Source organism: Pyrus communis, chromosome 14 (assembly GCF_963583255.1).
Source record: "Pyrus communis chromosome 14, drPyrComm1.1, whole genome shotgun sequence".
In the NCBI taxonomy this organism is placed as follows: Eukaryota; Viridiplantae; Streptophyta; class Magnoliopsida; order Rosales; family Rosaceae; genus Pyrus; species Pyrus communis.
The window spans coordinates 10753405-10770099 of NC_084816.1; the positions used below are offsets into that span (position 1 = coordinate 10753405).

The 16695-nt window shown below is 36.7% G+C and overlaps 1 pseudogene; it reads right to left on the reverse strand.

Annotated features, from left to right (window-relative positions):
• Positions 1 to 1199: 1199 nt before the first annotated feature.
• On the reverse strand, positions 1200 to 3299 carry LOC137714800 (2-oxoglutarate-dependent dioxygenase 19-like; annotated as a pseudogene).
• Positions 3300 to 16695: the final 13396 nt, after the last annotated feature.

The following is a 16695-nucleotide window of genomic DNA, read 5'->3' on the forward strand; positions in this document are numbered from 1 at the left end:
AAACTCCTTAACACTCTACACACTCACAAGACTCAGTAAGCTTTCTGCATTCTTCACCACACTTGTGAAGAATCATCAAGCACCACTACACGTGCCAATTCCTCCATCGGCACAAGATAAACTAGTGGCATTCATTGGTTCGGGAACAAGTCATTATGACCCTCAATCAACAACTCTACACATACACATTGTAACCCTGGAGATTGAATTAGAGGATTAATTTTGTAATCAGATATTGTAACCCTATATTTTACATTAATACAAAAATTTACTTTGTACACGTAATCTTATTTCATTTGTCACAGAAAATTCATGTTTACACCACTATCTTCTTTTTTTCTTCACTTGAAACTAGCCGCTAGTTTTTTATTTTTTGTTTTCTTCGCAGATTTCTTTCCAAAGGACAAATTTTCAGATTTTTTATTTTTTATTTTTTATTTTTTAAAAAGACAACAATTTTCAGGTTTTACTGGATATTATTGAACTAACGAAGTGCCAAGACAAAGAAATGCCCAAAACACATCCTCACAGTCGGACACTCAAACTCCTTAACACTCTACACACTCACAAGACTCAGTAAGCTTTCTGCATTCTTCACCACACTTGTGAAGAATCATCAAGCACCACTACACGTGCCAATTCCTCCATCGGCACAAGATAAACTAGTGGCATTCATTGGTTCGGGAACAAGTCATTACGACCCTCGATCAACAACTCTACACATACACATTGTAACCCTGGAGATTGAATTAGAGGATTAATTTTGTAATCAGATATTGTAACCCTATATTTTACATTAATACAAAAATTTACTTTGTACACGTAATCTTATTTCATTTGTCACAGAAAATTCATGTTTACACCACTATCTTCTTTTTTTCTTCACTTGAAACTGGCCGCTAGTTTTTTATTTTTTGTTTTCTTCGCAGATTTCTTTCCAAAGGACAAATTTTCAGATTTTTTATTTTTTAAAAAGACAACAATTTTCAGGTTTTACTGGATATTATTGAACTATAAAGCTGTTTGGCGCTAACAACGCATCAAACACCGAATATGACATGATCATTGAAAAAAAACAAAAGAAGTTTTGACTCAAAAAAGTTCGAAGAAAAAGAAACCAAAAGGAAGCCTCAGCTCTCTCAATGTGGTTGAGATCGTTTAAAGTGTGACCAAACCATGGGCCTGTGTAAAAAGCGTAGTTAGGCTAGTATGTGATCAAAGGTGGATTGCATGTAGTTCTTGCCGATTTGTTGAAGCTGGATATACTCCTTATAATTCATTCCAATGTATTTCGGAGCTTGGCCTTCTTTTTCCAACAACTCTGGTGCCGGTGCAATAATTGTATCAACAGATGGTCCATGTGGTGTGGCAATAGATATCCTCGTAGCTTTGTTGTTCACAGTTGCCTGATGCATCACACTCTTGTATTTGCCATTGGTAAGAATTTGCATTTGGTCAGCGAGGTTGACAAAGAAACTGTTGGCAGGGCGATTGACGGTGAGCCACTTGCCATTGTGTTCAACTTGGAGGCCATTCATCTCATTCTGGATGAGGAGAGTGTCAAGGCCATGATCAGTGTGATGTGGTATACGAACTGCATGTTCTGGCTGAGGGCAAGGCGTTCTGGCTGAGGGCAAGGCGGATAGTAGTTGGCGGCGAGCATTTGTAGGCCGCGATCTATGTTCATCGCATCATGAATGTAGTTGGGCTCCAATCCCAAACTTTCGGAGATTGTGCGTGTTATCTCCAATGCTACTTCTCTTGTTCTCTTGCTGAATTCCATTGAAACCTTACTGGGAGTAGAACTTGGGATGTACACTCACCTTGAAGAAGTCCCTCTAGAGAAGGACTTTGTCTAATGCAAGATTGTAGATGGTTCCGTATTTGAACATCTCTAGCACACCATTTCCAGATTGGAACTCCTCCTTCTCTTCGTCTGGGAGGCTGAAAAATCCATGGTTAATTTCCTGCAATCAAGCGTCGTGATCATGATTAATTAATTAGCTTGCCTTTTTTGTTTCTTTATCTAATTGCTACAAATAACTCAAACACTAGCAACCGTCGCACTCAAATATTTCTCTTATATATAAACTGAAGTAGTTAGTAGGTAGTTTATGTTGGAATTTTTGGATCGCCGGGCCCGTCCCACTCTAACGACACCGATATTGTCCCTAACTTAACCACCTACACAATCCTTAGCTGTGGGGTTTTATCACCAAAGGCCTCGATATTAGTTAGAGTGGGGTAATCATATTTAAACCCCTTGGTTTCCTTTCCCACCACCGATGTGGGACTTTAACACTCCCCCTCACGTGTAACCTCATTTAGTGTTCACACGTGGAGATCCACATCGGTAATTGAAACTCTGAGGTCGGCTCACTTTGGGCCCACTTGTTTTCAATTGGAACTCAGTAATCATCTCTATATTAAGAGCTCAGACTTGTTTCCTTCCCCTTGGTGACAAGCTCATTGGCTTGCACACAAGCTCGTTGGCTTGCACGGGCCCGCAACCGTGGGCTCTGATACCATGTTGAAATTTTTGGCTTGCACGGGCCCGCCCCACTCTAACGACACCAATATTGTCCTCACCTTTACCACCTACCCAATCCGTCAGGTGTGGGAGTAATCATATTTAAACCCCTTGGTTTCCTTTCCCACCACCGATGTGGGACTTTAACAAACTCCTCCTTCTCTTCATCTGGGAAGCTGAAAAATCCATGGCAAGCGTCAATCATCGCCTTCATTAGACTCCCTGGGACTCCCTGGTTAATTGCCTGCAATGAATGCATCGTGATCATGATTAATTAGCTTTCTTTTTTTCAAGTAATGCTATACTTATCACATTTTTCATACTGTATTTGTTCCATCTCTCTAATAGTGGCACAAGTGGGTCCAATCTCTATTAGAGAAATGATACAAATGTGATATGGAAAATGTGACAAGTATCTTTTCTTTTTTTTTTTCGTTATCATACAAGCAACTCTAAACTGTCACTCAAATACTTCTCGTAACTAAATAACTGAAATAGTTAATAGTTAGTTAAACTACTTACAAAGAAGAAGCCCCATTCTTGGCAAATTTTGATGAGGTTGTGGATTATTTTGAACCGTTGATTAGGAGATCCCGAAGTGAGAAGAGACATGAAATATGGGGATTGTGAATTCGGGATCGTTTGGCTTTGCTTCGTCATTGGGGTTTATGTTGAAGGCATAAGCAGAAGGAACAGGGCTAAGAGGGGGTGATTCCGCAAGTGATTTGATGCTCGTTACATCCATGGTTTGAGCAGCAACTGGAGCCATATCTTCAACTTTCAAAGACTGAGAGAATATTATGTATATCAGAAGAGGATACGTGAAAGGAATTATATGTAAGTCGATCGAGAGGAAACTTTTGCGATGCTAAATGAAGGAAATGGTTCCTTTTTATAGAGCTACCTCTAGACCGTGAGAAGCTGGGACGTATGTCATCAACCTTCACTTGGTCATAATCCGTCGCATTCAAATCGACGTGCATGTCGTAGGCGTGAGAAAAATATATATGAATAAGTACCTTCTAGTAACTTTTTGTTTAATGCCGAGCCCACCTTATGAAAATTATTCAAGACTAATAAAACATGTATTGCTCTTGATGTACATATCGTATAATTTGGTACTTTGAAGCTAGTTTTTGGACTTTGTCATGCCTTGCTTTTGGCTAGTTTTAGTTCCCGTTCACTTCAAAACCACTACTAAGCATAACTACTTGGGCGGCGAAGCAACAACTGTCACGCCAAGGCAAATACGGTCGCCGGAAACATTGGGCGGTGAAGAGGACGTCGCGCAAAGCTTGTGACGTCAGACATTGCGCAACAGAGGAAAGTCCTTCGTCGCGTGAAATGAATGTCGCATGACGGAATTGGTGGTCGTTGCACGAAACAAAGAGTGATGCATGGGTGTTCGTTGTGCAAGATACTCTAGGTGATGAAACTGGGGTTCGACACTGTGATCCTTGCGCGACAGACATAGAGGTCGTCGCAATAAGATTATAAAATTATTATTTTTAAATAATTTTTATTTATTTTTTCCTTTTAAATGTTGATAATTTTGTTGTGTGTAATTTAAATTAATTTAATGAAACTAAAAAAAAATTTAAACAAGAATATTGAATTAAAAATTATTTAAAATGTACATGCAATGGAAAGAAATATTTTAAAATTTGAAAATAATAAAAAAAAAAACTAAAATATGTAGTCGTCCACGTCACAATCGACTGTTGATGGTGTTGCTGCTGCGTTGGGGGGCTGGGAGGTCGTAGCTACTGTGGTAGGGGGCTAGGAGGTCGTAGCTGCTGCGGGAGGGGGCTGGGAGGTCGTAGCTGTTGTGGTGCAGGGCTGGGAGGTCGTAGCTGGAGTTGGTTTAACATTGGGGAACTGAATGCCAGAGAATTGAAGGGCAAGACGAATTTGGTTCATCAAACTTCTTTGGGCCGCAAGCTGAGACTACTAGGCGGCAATCTGCCCTTTTGGGTCCGCCACTTCAGATGTCAATGATTTGACCTCTTTTGTTCTTTGCCTGGAGAAGGAGGCAAATGGGTCTTAAATGCGGGTTTTCCCAAGCCCCCGGTGAACATTCCCCTGCCTATGACCGAGGGTCTAATCGAGTGTGTCCGTCATGATCTGAAAACCCCCATCCTCAGGAGGAAACACCTCATCGATCAAGGTCTCTAGGGGAAGGTGCGAAGCCACCTCCTCCAGAACGGTCTGGCCCTTCTCCACCATGGAGGACTAGAAAAATGAAACCAAACAAATTAATTTTAATACACATACAATTAATATTAATACTAATTGAATATTAAAAAATTGAAATAACTTAAATTAAGCTACTCTGCCAGCTCATTCCCAGGCCGAACGTATACCTCTTTGAACATGTCATTCTTAGGAAACTTTGACTCCCTCTGAATAAAAAAAATATATTAACACATAGATTACCAATTGTGTAATAGAGAGTAAAAGAGTCAAAACTTAAAATAAATATACGATTACCTTACATCGCTCCTCCAACCTATAAGAGAAGTGTCGTGAGCTGGAACGGTGAAGAAGTTTCTTCTTCGACCGACTGATCGAGTTTGCCTTCACTTTTTTCTGTTGAATAAAAAAAAAGTATTAGTTTAGATATTTATAACAAATTAATGAAAAAATTAAAATATTATTTAAAAATATAAAAATTTTGATTAAATATTATTGAAATATATATTATACTTATGAGGTATTTCTTGTCTTGAAAATGGCCGCAAAGCCACTCGTATTCATCCTGGCGGTCCACCAACTCTTTAGGGCACCCAAGTGCTAGAGCGACTTTCGCACCGTCATATTTCTCATAATGCTTGTGGAGGTCGTTCTTCCACTAAATGAACCTACCAGTGTAAATCTCGTTGATGTATTGGGTTTGATTGTCATCGAGGTTCATAAGCTCATAGTGATGCTGCAAAACTCAACAAATAAATAGTAGTTAAAAATTTATAATATTTGTATACTTTAATAAAAATTTAGTATTTGAGGTTGAAAATACTTACCGATAATTCTTGAAGAACGTCTTGCTTGACTTCATGTGGGACAACTTTCCATGACTTCCACAGGAGCGTGCAATGATTCCTGATAACTAAGCCAATGTTGCAGGCCAATGCACTGTGCTGCTCCTTTGTTGCAGCCGCATGATGTCAAGGATCCCACGTAATGGTGATCTTCTCGGTCGTGGTACGAGTGGTTTATGACGTCTTCAGAAGTTTGCATGGGCCTTTTATTTATTTATTTATTTTGAACTACAAAATAAACAAAGCAAACATGAAATAAATTCTATTTTCTACCAAAAATTCGGCAAAACCTCCCCTAAAACTATAACATTTCCTAAAACCTACATACAATATAACAACAAAAACAACACATCCACCCAACAATTCAAACTCTTTATACCAATTGGGGACTTTAAAACAATTATAATCTAAATTCCAAATTGTTAAATTGAAAATACTATGAGAAAGATGCATTACTTGTCTAGGACCCCTCTCCATGGACAAAGGAAGCCTCACTAGCCTTCTTAGCCTCCTCCTAACTTTGGGGCCATGGATCAGTCCACCGGGCGCTTAGTAGAGGATGTGTCATCGAAGAAGTCGATGAAGCAGGAGCCGGAGACACTGTTACATCAAAAGGCGTAACCGGAGACACACCCGTCATGCCCATATCAGGTGGGGAGATGGCAGTAGCACTACCTGCTTGAGAAGGTGTCTAATTGACCCTACTAGCTGCCCGACAATTTGAAATTAAGTTCGACTAGTCAATTTATTAGAGTATATTACATGGCACATAATATACATAATCCACCAACACCTTTTTGTTTATGTTTTGCATATAAAAGCTATCAAATGTTTATCATTTATATATATATATATATATATATATATAAGAGCAATGAATCCTAAGTTGCTGATTTGCCAATAGATCAGTAATAGACAAATAATAGTCAAATATATAACATTTTCCATGATATATATATATATATGTGTGTGTGTGTGTGTGTGTAGAGAGAGAGATAAATTAAGTTTATCTATTTTTGGAAAAAAAGATCCAAAACCAAACTAAAACACCAAATCTAGTGAACTTATTTGATATACAGCTAGGGCAAAGCATTCGAGGCAATAGCATATATGGTTGGTGTAGGGAAACAATTAGGAAAATAGCAAAAATATGGGTATTAGCTATAGGTTGCATGGTTTCATCGCATAATCTAGAGTGTTGGAGGCATGATTTATAGCTATATAGTGGTGGGAAATGGGAATGAGAAATAGTATATAATAGTAATACCAAGATCTACATTGCAGCATTACATACAGAAGAAAATTGTTCATACAATTGCAGAGGTTGAAAACTATGGTATAAAATCAAATGAAGCAAACTAAGGTATAAAACATAGGAAATTTTGCACCAATAGTTGTATACCCAGCAATCAATCATCACCACCGAAAAAGAAACAAAACCCAGGAACACATAATGGAGAGAAAAGGAGTATGTATGATTGCCTATATAATAAAGCAAAAAACTGTCAAGAAATTAATATATGGGAGAATCTTTTCTTTTTTGACCCTCTGTTTGCTTTGGAAAGAAAGTTGAAAGCTAGTAATTGGAGCAATGTTAAATCCCTCAATCTTTCTTTTTATCCAAACTCATGCCAAAATAAAGGCACTCTCATGGAATCTAACTTCTGTAGAACTCAAGTATAAAACATATCGAAATTTTTATAATTCAAGAGGTGTGGGCACTCCCAACCTCCCTCCTTCTACAAATTTCTATAAACGAAAGCTTGCACTTTCATGGAGTACCCCAAAAAATCCCCAATCATTTTTACAAATGATAAGGCATTACTCAACATTCAAGTTTAAGTTGAATAGATTGGAACCAGGGACATCGACACAATTTACAATCCTAGGAAGAACACATATCAAGTTTGAATGAGCTAAGAAAAAATGAACTCACGACCATATTAACTCTTTTTCCATATTTTCTTAAAACCAGTACCCCAGCCTCAGTAAAAAATACCCATTTTTCTTAATGAGCTTGATCTATGATAGTAGTATTCAAAGCAAAATTTCCAAATTTCTTAATGTATAATACCCAGTTTTGTTAATGGAATTTGCTGGGACTTCCTCTCCTTCACATTAGGTAATCCCAATTCGAAACCCCTATTTGATTCCCAATTCAATACCCGATTTTGTTTATAACCAAAAAAATGGAAAAAAAAATACAAATCCCGGATTCCCAATTCAAAAACCATAACCCAATAATCTCAATTCAAAAACCATAACCCAATATTCTCAATTCAAAAACCCTAACCTAAGATTCCCAATTAAAACAATTCAACAGAAAAAAATGAAAAATTGCACTAATAAATAATTGAAGTAAGGGAGAGTGAATTGAGGCATACTGGGTGCTTACCTAGTAATGTTGTGGTGGCGGTGAGATGGTGTGGTGTTGGAGTGTGGTGGCGGATGTTAGGTGCAAAGGAGAGAGTGACAGAGAGACAGAGAAACAGAGAGAGAAAGAGCGAGAGAGGGAGAGACTGAGATAGTGAGTGATGAGAGTGAGAGATGGAGAGAATCGAGAGAGAGAGAGAGAGAGAGAGAGATTAAGAGAGAGAGAGAGAGGAGAGTGAGATTTAGAGAGAATCGAGAGAGAGTGAGAAGAGTAAGCTTCGCAGAGAATGAGAGAGATATAGTCTGTGAGCTTCGCAAAGAATGAGAGAGAGAGAGAGAGAGAAGAGTGTTCTAATTTTCAACAAAATAAAAATGTGCCCAATTTTCGTCAAAAAATCAAATTTTTATATGTTTGCACGACGTGGGTGTTCTAATTTTCATCGTGCGTCCAATTTTTAAATTAAAAACAATTTTTTTAAAATATTTGCATGACAAACATTTCCAAAACATCGTTGCGCATAATAATTTATTTTTCATTTAAATAAATAAATATTTTTTTATTTAATTAAGTTTTTACAAATTAAAGGAAACTTTAGTTTGTATACAAAATTAATACCATTCAGTAAATATCACTACATTTACATCACAAGTTTTCATTAATCCTCATCTAAACTAGAATAAATATCTTCACTTTCATCAGATTCAGACTCCCATTCTTCCTTGTCTATAGGCATGTCAACATCGTCGTTCACGCACTCAGGTGCATTGTATCGCGATAGATCCTCGAGGTCAATCATAATGGAGTCTATCGATATTTCAATTTCAAGATTCAGTTACCTGATACGGTTCTTATACATTAGTCATATCTAGCAATGTATCTGCACCAAGTTCCGTTGAAGTCTTCAGTTGTTGGTCAGCAACGTCACCATAATCGTCATCGTTAGCAGGATCTCAATTTTGAATATCATACAGCCCTCTGTGCTCAATCTTTTGAACTACTTTCCATTTCATCCCGCCCTTAGGGTCTATATAGAAAATTTGTTTGGCCATTGTTGCCAAAAAGTAGGGGTCATTGTTCTACCAACATCTGTTAGTGTTGACCGATAACAAACCATCGTCTTGCTTAACACCTCTAACCCTACATAGGTTTGTATCAAACCAACGACACTTAAACATGATAACTTGACAACGGTATTTGTAAAGCAATTGCACAACACTTGTAAGTTTTCCATAGAAATCAATATCTACAATGCCGCCGACACTCAGGACATGTACCCCACTATTTTGCGTGCACAACTTGTCATCGCGATCAGCTACCAAAAACTTGATGTCGTTTACGTGACAACCAGAGTACAATTTTTCCCTTAAGGGCCTAATAGCCAAGTTGTACAATTCTTAAGTCTAAGCAGGCAAATTCATGTCCTTTAATTTCTTCCCCTAAATTAATGATAAAAATTTGATGTGTTAGTTTACCATTTACAATTATGCAAATAACCCAAAACACAAACAACTTATATTGTTACAAAACCAACGAGGAAACAATTCACGGTGCTTCTTGGCATATAAATGTGAAGGATGTTCCCGCTTCATCAACTCTTCATGCGCATCTAGGTAGGTAATTGTCTCATCACAATTGTAAAGTACAAACTAATGTGCTACCTCCATGTCCATTTTGTTAAACAACTCCCCTCTGATTGGCTCGCCAAAAGGTCGTGCAATTTGGGCAAAAACAAAAAGTTTTTCACTTTCCGCACCATTATCATTATTGCATTCTTATCGATTGAATGTAATCTCAACGTCTTGTAGGTATATTGCACAAAATGTAAGCGACTCAAATGCGACTCATGCCTCCATGATTGATCCCTCGGGCTTTGCCCTATTATGTACATTTTTTTTTAATTCACCTAGTAGTCTGCATCAATAAACAAAATAACGCGTAAAATTAGTCAAATCGTACATACATCACAAACTATTTTGTACATTTACGGCAATTCAATACCTTTCTATCAGATACATCCATCGATAGTTGACGGGTCTGGTTAGAAGTGCTTCTTCTGACAAGTGAATCATGACATGGATCATGCTTGTGAAGAAAGCTGGAGAAAATATTTGTTCAAACTTGCATAGCACTTCAATAATATCATCGTGCAACTGTTTAACATCGGACTTGTGCAAAGATCTTGTAGTTGATTGAGAAAAATATCTCGCCAACAACATAATCGGCTTCACCACATCTTTGAACAAGAGGTGTTGAATTCCCATTGGGAGAAGGCGTTGAAATATCACATGACGATCATGACTTTTGAGGCTTGAAAATTTGCTTGCATCCATGTTTGCGCAACGGCCGATGTTGAAGCATACCCATCCAGAATTGTACAGAAGATAGAAGCTACAAAAACTCTTTCCTCTTATCCGGTTTCACCGAAAATGATGCAACCTTCTTTTTGGCTATGTCTCTGTCCCTCGTCATCCATAAACCTGGCCTAATACCCATTTTTTTCAAATCAATCCGAACTTTTATTGTGTCCTTTGTTTTTCCCTTGATGTCTAGTATAGTTCCGACTAGTGTATCAAACATAGTTTTCTTAACATGCATTACATCGATGTTATGTCTCAGTTTAATTTAGACCAATATGAAAGCTCGAACAACCTCGTCTTGTGTGTCCAGTTCAGATATGTGTCTAGTCTTATCCTATTTACAGATTTGCCTAACATAGCAAAATTCAAACGATTCCCTTGAGCCAAAATATCATCTTCGAACCATCCTCTGGGTCTTGGCCGAATCTCTGTGCCGTTGAAGAAGGCTATCTCATTCTGATGCCACTTGTGGTCCCACGACAACCATCTACAATGTCTTAGGTAACAAACTTTTCTCGCGTGCCAATTAGACGTTATATTCTCTTTGCAAACTGGGCATGCGTAATAACCCTTAGTGTTCCACCCAAACATCATAGCGTATGCGGGAAAATTATTTATAGTCCAGATCACTGCTGCTTGCAAAATGAACATTTTTCCAGTAGATTTATCGTACGTGGGAACACCGTTTTCCCATAATTCTTTTAGTTCATCGACCAATGGTTGCAAGTAAACATCAAAAGGTGTGTCTAGATCTTTAGTTATCAGCAATGTCATCATCATATATTCTTTTTTCATGCACTTCCAAGGCACCAAATTATACGGAATTGCGATGATTGGCCAAGTGATGTGGTTTTGGTTTGGAACCCTTAACGGATTAAACATGTCTGTCGCAAGTCCCAATCTAACGTTTCAGGACTCACGTGCAAAACCAGGGTACAGCCGATCAAACTCTTTCCATGCCTCTCCATCTGCAGGATGTCTCATAACATCGTCATCCACTCGTCTATCTTTATGCCACCTCATGTCGCTTGCAGTGTGCGTCAACATATACAATCGCTGCAACTTGGACTTTAATGGGAGATAACGCAGAACTTTTTGGGGATCTTAGTTGTTCTATTCTAAGAGGTCATTTTAAACCACGACTCATTATATACAGTGCATTTATCCAACGCTTTATTCTCATTGTAGAACAAAATGCAATTATTTTTACACGCGTGAATTTTTTCATATCCCAATCCAAGACCATTCAGCACCTTCTTTACACTTTTATGATCTTTAGGCAAGCAATTGTCCTTTGGTAGCATCCTCTTGAAAACCCTTAAAAATTAATCAAAACACTAGTTCGACATACGAAACTTTATTTTGTCATGCATACACTCAACAATGGCCATGAGCACCAAAAATCCTTCGTAACCAGGGTATGATTTATGCTTGGCACTTTTCAGTAGTTTTTCATATTTTTCAAATGCTTCACTATCCATGGTGGGAAGGACGTCATCTTCTACTTCCTCATTCATATTCAAACTAATGGTTGGAAAAACATCATTGATAACGTCCATAATTTGTTCATATTGGTCCACAACAGATTCAACTGTCTCCACTGATTGGGTAATGTGTGAGGATGAAGCATGTTGTATTTGTTCTCCATGATCAATAAGCACATCTGTTAGGATTATGTATCCACTCTTTGTCCATATCACCTACAAACATAAAAAATTTACAAGGTTACAACAACTTCAATTATGACATGCCACCTTATGCCTTCGGTATGGGTCCTATCTCATTTGAGAATGCACAGTTACATGCTGTAATTTATGGTTCCAACACATTAGAGTTCGATCGTGGAAAAATTTCGCCAACATCTCCCTGCAATTCTTCAAGTGCACAACGTAGATGCAAAAAACTACGATGCACCTGAAGAACGCAAAGAGATGCTACCAAATTTCCCACGTTCAAACTCTAATACGTGAACTGCAAAATACCACAAGTAACTGTGCATTCTCAAGCTGTGCAAAATTTTGGGACAATTTAAGAATTAATTAAACCGCAGTCATGCTTTCGCATCCATTTGTGAAATCCAACTAATTCTCAAACGAGAAACTAAGCTCATATGAACATTGCAAACCATTTTTTGTACATCCATACAAAAAAGTTAGCATACAAATACATAAACTCACAACAATTATAAACTACAAACAAAACAATTTAAATGAATGGAAATTAAATAAGTTATTTAAGAAAATATACCTCCAAAATTAATGGCAACACAAATAGAATTGGCTAGAAATTTTAGGAGGAAGGCAGCTGCTGTAATTGTTTTGCAGCTTCTGCCTTCCTGCATTCTGGTTAAATTCAATATAGTGAAAAGAGTTTGCACGACAAAAGCACCGTCGCGCAAAACATGGTGCTTCCACTTTTGGCGCCATCCAATTATGCTTTGCCGCATTTTTAGAATACTTTGCACGACGAACCACAATTTATCTCGCATTACGTTTTTTTTTTTTTTTTAATTTCATTTTTTTTAAAAAAAAAATCAATTTTTCTATTCAGTCTTTAATTTTTTTCAAACCACATAAATACTTGATAAATCAAGAACTTATTTCATTAAACCATTCAAGCATAATCAATTAATATAAATATTTATTAAAAAGTATTAATTTTATTCAAAGTAAACATTAAGTACATATTTAATTAAATCGTTCGTAGTTAAAAACTTCTAATTCAGATCTCATTATTAAATAAGCAATAAAATTATTATAAAAAAATTATTAAAAAAAACACTATTCTACTCCTCCACTGGTGGTTCTGGTTCTCGTTGTAATTCTGCCGCACGTTAATTATCAAACTTCTACTCCTGGAAACAAGACTTGAAGACGTTGTAGATACACTTCATCATATTTGGGTTACTTTTGTCAATGTCCCAATTAGGTTGTCATGTGAAAATTAATAAATTAAAATTTCACTATTATATTAAAGTTAACAAAACGTATTTATTATTTAACTAATAAATTAACAAATACAATGAACTCAGAGATCAAGTGCATCTTCATCTCCAAGACTCCCAATCCACACCACATTTGTCATGCACCAATACTCCAACGTCGGACAAAAACCTAGCACGCATATCTAACTTCACAACCTCTATTAATTCGTCATAAGTGATTTAGTAACGGCTCCCACCACAAGTGTATGACCCGTACCGCAGCTCTTTTCTTCTTGTCTATCAACAAAATATATATTCATAATACTGAAGCTAAATATAAACTTTATACAAAATGCAAAATTTACAACCCAAATCTTTTCCGGAACCTTCACCATCAATTGTTTTTGACAAACGCGAACCATAGTCGACCATCATACCAAGAATTAAAGAACAAATTGATTATAATATGCAAAATAGTAAAGCGTTTCTGAAACGAATTGTGAAGAATAAGGAGAGCAGAAGTGCATATTTATAGGAAGGTTAGGGACTTTGCGTGACAAAGCCTTTATCGCTCAAACATCTGCACTACATACGGTATTGATTCCTTTGATTCACATGCAATGAATGCTCTAACTCAAAAGTTGAATGGACTTTGCGCGACGAAGCCTTTGTCGCATAAGGTTTCCACGGGAAAAACTTTGTCATTCCTCTTATTCACATGCACTAAATGCTCTGACCCAAAAACTGAACGAACTTTGGGCGACGAAGCTTTTGTCGTGCAATGTTTCCGTGGGAAAAACTTCATCGCGCATTTATTTCGTGCCAAAAAAAATTACCAGCAGTTCTTACTGACTTTGCGCAACGAGTATTTTTTTTCGTCGTGCATACAGTATTGCGCGACAAAGGTGTGTGTCGCACAACGAAACTATTATTTCGTTGCGCAAAACACATTTGTGCGATAAATTTTGCTTTCTTGCCTAAACATCTATCGCGCAAATGGTTTTATGGCAGCCGAGGTAAACTGGTGGTACTTGGGAAAGTATCATCAATGCCGACAATGGTAATGCTCCCCTGTAGATGTCTCCCTAGCAATTTTTTAAAGTAAATTTTCAAATCAAATGATGTCTCCTAGCAATACCCTTATAATTTTTAATAGGATAAATACTTCAGAATCAGTTATTCCTTTTCAACAATATAGCTAGTGGTGATTAAAAGCCATGATGTCAGGTAAGAAAGAACATAAAATATGGTCAATATTTTGATTTTATACATTTGAAAGCTTCAAAATGTTTCCATATAATCTTGAAATGTGGGTGGTGCCGGTGCGATGACTTCTGGAATAGCTAGCTAACTCAACGACGAGGGCAGGAAATTAAGCAAGAAAGCATAGTGAAACTTAGCAGCCCACCAACTAGACTTGGTATCCGTGTCATTTTTTTTGTGTTCATGTCGTTTTCGTAACATACTCGATATCTTAACAAGTCATGTCGTGTAACACCCGTTAAAGTAAACGGGTAATATGACCCGACCTGAAATTGACCCGTTAATATTATCAGGTAATATGACTCGACCCGTTACCCATTAAAGAAAATATATTTTAAATCAATAAATAATAAAAATGAGCGATATAATTTGACCCCCCCCCCCAAAAAAAAAGGACAACATAATACTAAATTAGTATATCACATTGTCAAATAAATATTACTTCAAAAAAAAAAAAAGGACATTTGTCTTTTAAGTATTACACACCCCAAAATAAGAGCCTAATGAAACATTAGTACATTCCTACAAAATACTAAACGTTCAAGGATATGCAAAATGAAGGGAATTGCATTTCAAGGTTGAGGATGCAATCACAAGCATTTATATATACTTTCATATTTTCCAGACTTGTACATTAATGATTATGAATTTTATTTATTTTGAACTCCCTTCAATATACTATTCATGAGGGTTTGTATGGTTCTAAAAATTCAAATGACGATGTACCCTTACTCAAAGCGTAGAGGATGCGATCACGAGCATTTACCAATTTTTTTACATTTTTTGCACTTGAAAATTAATTATTATATTTTGTTAATGTGTTTGGTATTTTTATATTACTTGATGTTATTTTTAATGTGTTTTATATTTTCTTAATGTGTTTCGCTGGAAAACCAACATTGGAATATATGAGACTAATTAAACTAACAAAGCAAATCTGGCCCACCAACATTCATCCCACCGATCGAATCCAGCTAAAAAAACCTTCTAAAATTTGTACCCAAAAAATAATTCTTTCAAAAATTAAAAATAAAATGTATAGGTTTAAGCTTGAAATAACAGCTTGAGCCGATATGTTGACCTGAAGACCACAGCTCTTAGTCCAGTAAATATCTCTCAGGCCAATGGGCTTTTAGCCCAAGAAAATGATCAGTTCGACCTAATCCTCATGAGAGTGGGACTGTGAAAAGATTATGGGGGTGTATTCAAATGAGATTTTGAGAGATTTTAATTTTTTAATGAATATAGGAGTATTCAATTAGGATTTTAAGTGATCACCTGAAATTCAAAGTGTATTCAATCAGGATTTTAAGATAGTTAATTAAAATCCTTAGAAATTCAAGTGTATTCAATTAGGATTTTAAAGCAGTTTATAACATTTCGGGTATATTCAATTAGATATTGATTTTAAAGAGTTTGAAAAGGTTGAGGAATTCGAGGAAATTTGAGAGATTTTGTAGTGTATTTAAGCATCCATAAATCTCATCACTCCCCACGAGATTTCGAGAGAATTAAATTAAAATTTTATATGGAATCTCTACAAATCAATTAAACTCCACAAAATTCCATAGATTTATAAATCCATTAAAATCTCTCAAATTCTCAATTGAATGCACCCTCCTAATAAGTATTGGGGTGACAAGGTATAGTCCTACACAAATTGAAATTGTCAAGGATCATAATAAGCCTTGGATAAATATGAATTATTTCATGGATCATAATGCCTATGTGATCATGTAAAGATGAATGAATCTCATAATGGGATTAGGTTTAGAGTCTTGTTGAGAATCAAAGAGGCCGAGACTGCGTGGCAATGAAGTTTCGGCTAAGAGGGGATAAAAGGAATATTCAAGCAAATGCCAAGCAAACATAGTCCCATTAGGACTCTGCTTTGGCAAGCTTGTTTATTATGGAAGCCTGGCCTATAAATAAAGGAGGCTATGCAACACAGAAAGCCGTTTCAACTCAACTAACAACTTAAAATGCTTTTACGCCAAAACCCTTGTTTTACACGAAACCCTTCTCACACCTTTTGAGAAAAATACTAACTATCCTAATCCTCTTGTCAACACATCTTTAGTTCGAATAAGTGAAAAGCATTGTGTTAATAAACCAGTGACACATTTAGTTTGGATAAGTGAACCACACTAGAGTTGTAGAACCAGGCGATTTAAGAGTATCTTCAGTTCGGACAAGTGAACAACACTGCT